We start from the raw sequence: 11,125 nt of genomic DNA on the forward strand, positions 1-11,125 counted from the left end.
GGAGAGTGATGCGAAAGAAGCCTTTTCTGCACACATGCCACAAACGGAGTCGCTTGAGGTACGCAAACACACATTTGGACAAGCCAGCTTCATTTTGGAATAAGGTGCTGTGGACTGATGAAACAAAGATTGAGTTATTTGGTCATAACAAGGGGCGTTATGCATGGCGGCAAAAGAACACAACGTTCCAAGAAAAACACTTGCTACCCACAGTAAAATTTGGTGGAGGTTCCATCATGCTGTGGGGTTGTGTGGCCAGTGCCGGTACTGGGAATCTGGTTAAAGTTGAGGGTCGCATGGATTCCACTCAATATCAGCAGATTCTTGAGAATAATGTTGAGGAATCAGTCACAAAGTTGAAGTTACGCCGGGGCTGGATATTTCAACAAGACAACGACCCAAAACACTGCTCAAAATCTCCTCTGGCCTTTATGCAGAGGAACAAGTACAATGTTCTGGAATGGCCATCCCAGTCCCCAGACCTGAATATCATTGAACATCTGTGGGGTGATTTGAAGCGGGCTGTCCATGCTCGGCAATCATCAGACCTAACTGAACTGGAGATGTTTTGTAAGGAGGAATGGTCCAAAATACATTCATCCAGAATCCAGACACTCATTACAGGCTATAGGAAGCGTCTAGAGGCTGTTATTTCTGCTAAAGGAGGCTCTACTAAATATTGATGTGATTTTTCTGTTGGGGTGCCCAAATTTATGCACCTGTCTAATTTCGTTTTGATGCATATTTCACATTTTCTGTTAATCCAATAAATCTCATTTCACTACTGAAATGTCCTTCAGTTATTTGATAGATCAAAATGAAATTGCTGATCCAAACACCCAAATATTTATAAATGAAAATCATGGAAATTGTCAGGGGTTCCTAAACTTTTGCATACAACTGTATATCACTGTGCTGAATGATACTCCTCTGTATCTATCCAGGCTTGTCTTTAGCTCGTACAGAAGGATTTCATGCAGGGACGGTTCATTAAAGCCTTAGTAACAGTAATATTTGTTTTATTATTATCATATTTATATTTGAAAAGTTATTAGAACCCATTCAGAAGCCAGAGCAAGTAAAACACTCTAATGAAATTCATCCAAAATGTTTGCGAGGCGAAAACATACAAAATATAGTGGATATATTTTACATCGTCCCTGCGGTGTTCAAAATAAACCAGAGTGAACGCCAGGTGAAAAGTACAGCAAAGGAGGAGGAAGCCATTTCATGCTCTCCACCTTCTGTGATAACACATATCACACACTGACCTGTGAAGGGGCTTCTTGGCAACGAGCTGGGCAGCTCCCCCGGAGGATTTACTGTTACTGGCTGTAATGATGGTCACTGGTATCAGACATGATGGTGGGCATTACCACAGAGTCAGGGCACCTGATGATAATGAAGCAGAGACACAGTGAGACGTGATACAAGGAGAAATAGAAGGGAATGTAACATGTCAAATAAGAGGGAAAGGAACACCGATAGAGAGGGATTCAATGAGAACACGAGGGAGAGGACAGAGTAGGTGAAAGAAAGTAGAGAGGCTGAACAAAAGGAAGAGGAAAGAGGAGAATGAGCTTGCCAAGCACTTCATGCAGGCCAGTATCCTAGAAATTTCATTGATACTGGACAACTCTGCACCTCACAAGTTGCATCTAGTGCCAGTGTTCAGTGTCCTTTATGCAGAGAGCTAGAAATTAAGGCTGTGGAGGTCGGGGAGGTGAATAGGTGTGTAGTGAATCTGAATGTCATGCAGGAGACCAGAGATGTCTCAATATGGACCAGGAATGAATGTTTGCCTTTTTATTAACCCTGACTGTGGTTGTTCACAGATTGTGGAAAGCAAAACATTTAAAAACACATCCAGCAGACACAGAGCAATATTTGGATGAATTTTTTCATTTGTTGTGTTTGTGTCCACCTGGCAAATAAAAGTCCAATATTCACGTTTTTTGTCTCTAGCCAAACCTGACCACTGATGAAATGTTTAGCTGCATGTCTTCACTCAGCTGCTTGCTATAGAGGTGGTGTCCAGCTAATGATGTGGGCTTTGTAGATAATTGGCAGACTTTCTAGGAAAGACCTGGGGTCTCATTTATAACCGTTGCTTATGCACAAAACAGTAGTTTTTAATAATATCTTCGAATACTCTGCATAGACCTATATCACCAAGTATGATTTTAGTTTCATATAGTTTTTGTGTGTAAAATCGCTGCAGTAAACACGACTGCTGTCAGGCACACAGAGCGTGCTGGTGACACTGTGGTGGCATGCACAAATTCTGCCTTCTCAACCAGCATATTTGGCACCTGCATATATAGATTGTGTAAATTAGCAAAGTCTGGAAATAAAGTGACAGCTCTCGCACAATCGCTACACTCCATATCCTCAATATCAGTCCTAATCATAATGCAGGCCAAGCATAACAAAACCAAAATGTGTTCACCTGTCAGACTTCCACCTTCAAATGATATCCCTGGGTGGGGGATACCGCTGATTGACGCAATCATTTTGACAAGGTGTGACGTAATCAGTATGATTGGTGTAAACATATAAATACTGGGTGACACTCGTGCTTAATGCTGCATGATGGATGCGCTGGCATTGGAGAGGACAACGCAAATGGAAGCATTAAGAGGGAACAAGTCTTCAGGGACCACAAAATATTTCCTGACCCATGATGATGACTGGCTAATAGACCTACGGCAATTTAGTTTCCCTAGAGCTGTGCTCTTAGATCTATGTGCTGAACTGGGTCCAGCATTAGACAGACCAACCCGACGGAACCACGCCATCCCGGTACAAATACAAGTAGGCTACTAACCACTCTGGGGTTTCTGGCAACCAGCTGTTACCAGCAGGAGTTAGCCGACAGGTGTGTGTTTGATATGACAACAATATAATGTTTACCTTTCTGCCTGAAGCCCCTTTTGAAAATGATATAATTTAGTTAAATTTGCTGCATTTCCTTTAGTTTGTGACCCCGCTGCTGTAGCCATCAAACAATATGTGCTTTCTGACTTCCACCTCACAAGCACCTTGATTCTGTGTCAGAAAAATGTAGTTTTTTCATCTGTTGTTGCCATGATTCACCGTAAGAAGGCTCATTTATATGCATCAGTATTCATGTGGTGCTTTGCATTGAATGTGGGCATGTAGAGGGCGAGATATGAGACTGATCCACCAGCACACATTTCCAGGTGGACTGTGATTTTATGAGTTTAATAGTGGACGTAAACCATGACAACCTAGAGCTGAGACCAGGAGGCAGAGCTGCAGTCCTACATGCTTCTCTGTGCTTCCTGAGCAGTTACCCACCCAAAACTCCTTAGTGATGCCCCCAACCACTTAAATGAATAAAATCAAAAGTTAACAGAAGAGGAGTTATACATAAAACCTAAACAAAATTACCACAGCTGAACAAAAAAAACAGGAAAATGAAATGTGGACTCTTAAACATCAGATCTCTGTCATCTAAAGCTAGTACTAGTACTAGTGAACAATTTAATATCAGATTATCGTATTGACTTATTTTGTCTTACTGAAACCTGGCTGGGTCATGAAGAATATGTTAGCCTAAATTAATTCACTCTGCCCAGTCATATTAATGTCATGGTTTTGGGTTTTTGTCCTGTTATTTTCTGTTTCATTTTGAAGTGTTCACTTCTCCTCGTGTCTTGTTGTTTTACTTCGTGTCTTTAATTGCTTTTTCCTCAAGTTTTGATTGTTTGCCCCGCCCTAATTAGTTGCACCTGCGTCTCGTCTCCCCTACCGTAGTGTATTTAGTGCATCTGCTCTGCCTCTAAGTCTGCGTTTGGGTCCTATTCCCTCATGTTCCTTGTTTCCCTGCGTGACACCCATACAACAATACGAACTGACCAGCATGGACCCAGCAGACTTTAAATCTCTTGCGGAGGAGTTTAGGGAGGTGACCTCTGGCATTGAGAGACTTGGTACATCCATTAAAGGCTCTGTGGACATTCAGCGCAGACATTTCGTTTATTCTCTAATGGAGAGAACAATTTTGTCTAGGCCCTGGCTCTTGCATTTTCCCATTTTGGCAGAGAATTTAGCAGTCATTGGCCACCTCGAGCAAAGCCTCCAGCATTCACTCCAGTTTGCTATGCCCTCGGGCCATCCACCTGAGATCTTCCGCTTGGCCCTTGAATCCCTCCTCCGGACGGCCTCCACCCACCCTGACCGCGCTCCTGGTCCTTATTCTGAATTTGTATCTGAATTCTCAATTTTTTATCAAGTTTAGTCCTTGGACGTTGATAATAATAGCCTTAGTACTGCATTTATCTCATTATAAGATTCGATTGGCTTCTGTCAGAGTGTACATGAGACAACTCATTGTTTTAACCCTTGACTTTGTTCTGGCATATGGCAATAAAATTTAACATTTAATAGTCTTTCCACAGAAACCTTCTTTATATGACCATTATTTAATAACTTTGAACTCTATGGACTCTCGGGACTACATGCCATTAGGCAGCAACTCCTACACTGATAGTGCTGTAGCTAAATTTAAGGAAGTGATTCCATCTGTATTTAATTCAATGCCATGTCTCAATATAACAGAGGACTCCTATGTTAACTTAAGTCCCTCCCAAATTGATCATCTTGTTGATAGTGCTGCAGGCTCACTGCGAACGACACTCTACTCCCTTTAAAAAATAAGATAATAAAACAAAGAAGATTAGCTCCATGGTATAACCCCGAAACCCACAAACATTGTGAAAACCTGAAAGGAAATGGCATTCCACCAATCTGGAAGAATCTCGTTTAGTCTGGCAAGATAGTCTTAAAAAATATAGGACAGCCCTCCATAATGCCAGAGCAGCTTACTACTCATCATTAATAGAGGAAAATAAGAACAACATCAGGTTTCTTTTCAGCACTGTAGCCAGGCTGACAGAGTCACAGCTCCATTTAGCCATATATTCCTGTAGCCCTCAGTACTAACGATTTCATGAGCTTCTTTAATGATAAAATTTTATATAGAGCCAAAATTCATTATGTCCTGCCCTCAAGTGGCAACGATTTATCCTTAAAGAGAGGAACCTTAGAAACAGCTGTATAACCTGATCTATATTTAGACTGCTTTTCTCCTATCGACCTTCTTCAACTAACTTCAACCTGTCTCTTAGACCCCATCCCAATTAGACTGCTTAAAGAAGTTTTACCCTTAGAGGATTTTCAGTCAGGAATTAGAATTGCATCACAAAATGGACTTGTCTCTATATCTGTCTTGTTAGGTCTTAGTGCTGCATTCAATACTATTGAATGGTGGCTAACAGGGCGACTGTGGCTTAGTGGCAGAGCGGGCATAGCTTCCCTGCACTGGCTCCCTGTAAAATCCAGAATAGAATCAATGTATCATAAAGAGCTCATAGTACCTTATAACCCCACTAGAACTTGTGGTTCCTAGAGTCTCCAAAAGTAGAACAGGAGCCAGAGCCTATAGTTATCAAGCTCCTCTCCTGTGGAATCAGGTCCCAGTTTGGGTTCAGGAGCAGATACCATCTCTACATTTAAGAGTAGGCTTAAGACTTTCCTTTTTGATAAAGCTTATAGTTAGGGCTGGCTCAGGTGAGTCATGAACCATCCCTTAGTTATGCTGCTATAGGCCTAGACTGCCAGGAGACTTCCCATGATGCACCTCTCTCCTCCTCTCCCTCACCACCTGTACGCATTCTTATCTCAACAATGCATAATCCTAACTCGACATCTTCTCTCTCCTGTAGTTTTGTTCTTTCTCCTACATATGATCTCTTTCTTCCTGCTCTCTCTCAATTAAATTTATTTAGGCTTTATTGGCATGGGAAACAAATGTTAACATTGCCAAAGAATGTGTAAAATAAAAACATACATAAACAGAAGAATTGTGTTATTAAAATATATACAGATAAGTAAGATATGATGATAACAACAATAATAATAATAATAATAATAATAATAAGTAGACGTGTACAAAAAGTGAAAACTGAACACTGCAGCATTTTTGTCTGTGTGTGTGGGTCATTCATTGTCCCTCAGGTTGTGGCATGTTGATATGTATTGGGCAGCAAGATGTGCCCTGTCTCCTCCTCTAAGGAGTATTTTTCTTTTTGTGATGGAAAGCAGAGGGTCATCCTTGTCAAGGTGTTCATCTTTATAGATGCTTTTAATCTGCTTCCTGAGCCGATGCCCTCGCTGGACACATATGCATAATTGCTGCACAAAGTATCTTTCCAGATGTAGATGGAATCTTCCTTCTTTTTGTTGTGCGTAGTCAGTGAAGAGGACCTCTGGGTTTTCACGAGTGTCTTCTCCTTGTGTTTCTCTCTAGCTGCACTTGTACATTCAGCATGGTACTGAATCTCCTTGCTCTCTACTCTGAGAGCTGTGCTGTGCTGCCTTCTGATCGGTTTCCATGGCAACGACTTGTTTACTCCAAGGGGAGCTAGGCTAACTATTTACTTTGATAGCTGTTCTAGCCTACAAACACCAGCAAAAATCTGAACTATGTACTGTTTACCAGATATATTAATGTTACCAACAAGAATCCTTTAATTTTTCTTCTTGTCTTTATAAGATACCTCCTCTGTTAGCTTCTTCAGTATAATTTCTCCTTTGGAATGTTGGTAACAGTTAACAGTTGTTAGCTATCTTGACTGTTAGCGAGTTGTTTTGATTTAAGAAATATATCCAAAGATGATATTTCCTCTTCCTCTGTTCTTATTTGATTAATGTAGTTACCTCTTCTTTTGAGTCCTTTCTGAAGATTATTTGAAGGTAATTTTGCAAAATCTTCAAAAATGGTCCAAGTTTGAGATGTATTCAGGAGCTCATCTTTGGTGCAGCTACTCTCATGGAATTATCTCTTTCTTTCTCAGTTTCACATAAACAGAAGAATTGTGATATCAAAATATATACAGATAAGTAAGATAGGATAGTAATAATAATAAATTGTAGACTTGCAGTTAAAATACAAATACAAAAAGTGAAAACATTTCTTTATGAATGTGTGTGTGTGTCTCTCTCTTTCTCGCTCTCTCTCAACCTGACCCGCAGCGGCAGATGGCCGCCCACCCTGAGTCTGGTTCTGCTCGAGGTTTCTGCCTCTTAAACGTTTTTCCTTGCTATTGTCACCAAATGCTTGCTCATGGTGGGATTGGTTGGGTCTCTGTAAATAATATTATAAAGAGTACGGTCTAGACCTGCTCTATAGGAAAAGTGCAGTGCGATAACTTCTGTTATGAATTGGCGCTATATAAATAAAATTGAATTGGACAGCTCAAAATTTGTTGGTCATTACACACTGCATAGACTGTCTCTTACAAAACAGTCAACGTTGGTGTCTTTTTACTCTGACCATGATCTTGCCCTAACCACATAGTATTATACAAGACACTACACAATGCAAATTCAACGTACTTTGGACCCATTCATGTGAGACAACTGTCACAGATTAATCTCGAGTTGTCACTGGTAGCAGAGACTCAAGTCTGCATTGTGGTTCTGTACACTTATTACACTAGGCCTTTTTAAACAGGGATCCCACAATACTGCCGTAAAGAAGACCCGTCATTACGGCAGCTTTGCTTTTTTACACTTAACCAAACAACACTGGCATAATGCTGCCCCAGTGTTCCGGAAGCAAAAGAGGCGTGACGTGTAACACAACAGCGTCGGTGTCTATAGTGTGACGTATAACATACGCGACATTGCTTTCTAAACAATAACAATGGCGGGTGAACTGAGTGTTCAGGTGCTTTTGCTAGCCGTGCACATTTATGTCACACTGCAAATGCAAGCAAAGTTGCTGCTAGCTGTTTTTTAATCCCTCGGTGATGGGTTGCACACATAAAAACGTCATCTAAATGTTACACCCCTGTCCCGTCCTGCTGGGTCCCCCATTTCACATGGGGGCTCTGTTACTTGGTCCGGACCATTACCACGCCGACGTACACCTGTGGTGCGGTGAGTAGACGGAGTCGGCACACCATTTAAACGGTGTCTCAGACGCCGCATACACCGGATGCCCCAATTCAAGCGGCGTGAACGCCTACCTTAACCACATGGTCCATACAAACATAAACAAGTCAAGGGAGCTTGATAAGACGGAGAACTGATGATTGTCATTCAGGCTTACATAAAATCATATTGTGAACACTACTGTCCATGCTGGTAATTAATCGTCAACCAGGAAAGCTAGCATGGCTTTTACCCTGTAGGCCAACAGTGTTGTTTGTTTTGTCAACTGATAATTACATGGTTGCTACTGCTGGCTGATGTACTCCATTTAAACAGTTTTCCCTGCCCTCGCCGTTATGTGTAAAGCGGTGCACCGGTGCACTGAAATGGAGTGTATTGTTTCCTAAACTTAACCTTAAACCTTGGGGTGGCAGTTTTTTGTGACTTTTGACTTTTGTCGGCAGATGTAAGGCTTGTTAGTTTTTTATTTACCTCAACATTCTGAGAGAAGTGTACAGAAATCACAGGAGCGATTGTAACCACCATGTCTGGCACCGACTATCACACCAAACTTAACATCACTTACACCATGTGTCGTGCCAATTGTAATGTTTAGTCAAACACTAAGTGAACCTCTTGACTCTGTCTGCATGAATCATGTGGCTGTAGGCTCAACATAGTTGGAGGAGCTGCCTGTTAAGTGGCTACTGAGTGCACATCATAACTGCATTAGGAAATGTCATAATACACAATTCGTTAAAAAGTTTCATAGTCTGGCTTAAACCTTAAACCTTTGGTTTATATTTGAATTACTGATTGGGCCTTTATTTCATGCGCAGCCGTGCTGAGAACTGACTCATCCTGAGGCTGACGTGATGTTGGTCGATTTGACAGAGTTAAAGAGGATACTGTATCTCTCTCAGTCTTAGTACCACATCATTGTGGAGCTGGATGAATTAAGTTACAATCGGACGGAGTGTTGCGTTCGTTCTCTGAACCTGATCTTCCTGCTCTGGTTTGCCTCATTCTTATCTTACTGCTGTCAATACAGACCACTGTGGAGGCCTGAATTGGGTTAGAGTGACAGTTATGAATAGATCTTGTACTCTGTAAACTATTGACCTGTCTGGATCCACATCTTTAAATAAGGTTTGGTATCACTTAGTGAGTGAGAAATGAATCTTCCACATGAAGAAGAATTGCCTCAAAAAGATCAGGACCTCCAGGTGCTGTTAACATCAATGGAGGTCTGTTAAAGCTTGCTGACAACCAGCGGTCAGAGAGCCGGTAAGCTCCCAAACTACTCACTGCGCTAACACTCCTTTCTTTCAGGGTCTTGAGTCCTTCTATTGTTTCAGGTATGTCTTGCTCTGATTCTTATTTTAGCCAAACAAAACTGAAAGCTGAATTTTACACAAATAATATTTTCTCACTATACACAATATTTACCTAGAAGTTATTTTCTAATACCCCAGACTGTGAGATGACATGAAGTACTACCAATTAAGTATGTCATATGTGTTTGTAACTTACAGAGGTGGAGTACATTAGTACATTCTGTGGAACAAATCCCTCCAGGCTGCTCACATATATTTTGGGCCCCCTGACAAAAGATTACTTGGGGCTCTGAAACAGCAAATATCTATAGAAATAGTTTTTCTGTATTTTAAAAAATTCCAAACAAAATTCAGAAAATCAGTTATTCAGCTCAGTTTAGGTTTGTTCTTGCAGCCTTTATTAATGCACACAGAAAGTGTGAAAAAAAGAAAACACACAAAAATGACATAGCAAGGCAAATGATCCATGGATCGGAAGGGACTGGAATTTGATGAAGGGCACCTTATGGGCATACAGTAGACATCGTTAAATACAGCCTGATGTTCAGGGGGCGGGAAGCCCTTTTTTTTCGTCTTTTTTTTTCTTCCCTGAATCCCCAATTACCAAATGGTGAGAGTTTGGGGGTGGGGGCATCAGGGCCCCAGTTTCATCTGCTTTCATATCTGTCTCTGCTGTCCTCAACATCAAAGGAGACCCGCAGCAGCAGAGCAGAGCTTACCTCCATTCTTTGAGGAGGAACAGAGGTCTTGCTGAGAAGAAGAAGAAAAGGATGTGACTAGTGAGCTATTTCAGCATGACTGATGGGTCCAGGAAAAGGTAGATGGAAAGATGGCCACAATAGGACAGCCTCAGCAGGACACAAAGACATACACCGCAGAGCATGTCAGTCTTAAAATGGGCTTTCATCCTGCATTCAGTTATTTAAAAGGAAATTACACTACTGCACCGACAGACAGGTACGCTAGAATAAGAACATTCTCTTTTGCAATGATATAGTCAAGCTTGTTTAAATGAAACTGTCTAAAAGCAGTTTAAACATGATGATTATTTCTCAAGGCTAATCATTCTAATGAAATAACTTTCTTGAAAGTAGGAATTGTATCTGTCAAAGCATTAAAGGATGATTCCAGCTGATTGGCTTTTATCTTCAGGATCAGAATCAACCCAGATAAGTACATGTATGTTTATATATACAGCAGGAATTTGACTCTGGGACAAATTTCCAGGAGGATACAAAATACAGATATACAGCAAAACGAGATAAGCTAATCAAATGTAAGCAAACTTAGACATATAGCTATTATATACAGGAAAGAGCTGGACAAAAAGTGTATCTAAATACAGGTCCCATTGGTACTGTACAGAGTTGTCGTACAAGTGTCCATGGCAATGCAAAGAATGCTAGAATAAATATTGTATGGATAATAAGTTACTATATATGCATAGGTGGTTTTGATGGAAGAGTATATGTACAGTATGCAGTCTGCTTAGACTTACTGTATATATGACAATGAAAGGATATTACATATACGCTATTGTACAATGTGTATGTTACACTATTAATGCATAAAAATACTCGGTTGTCAGTCTCCATTGTCTTACAAGAAGGTACTTTATTACAGAACTGGTACCAGGAAGCCAACTCCACACATTACATACAGTGTAGTGTCAGCTTGACAACAACCCGTCCACTAGCATAGTTATACCCACGCTGCCATGAGAACAAGGTCATAAAGAGTGGCATTTACAGCTCTTTTTAGCTAAATTGCCTTTTCCTTATCTGAATCGAGGGTCTAAGGATAGACTTTGTTGTATGCTGTACAGA

The sequence above is a fragment of the Siniperca chuatsi genome, linkage group LG4 (assembly GCF_020085105.1).
Source record: "Siniperca chuatsi isolate FFG_IHB_CAS linkage group LG4, ASM2008510v1, whole genome shotgun sequence".
NCBI classification, from domain to species: Eukaryota; Metazoa; Chordata; class Actinopteri; order Centrarchiformes; family Sinipercidae; genus Siniperca; species Siniperca chuatsi.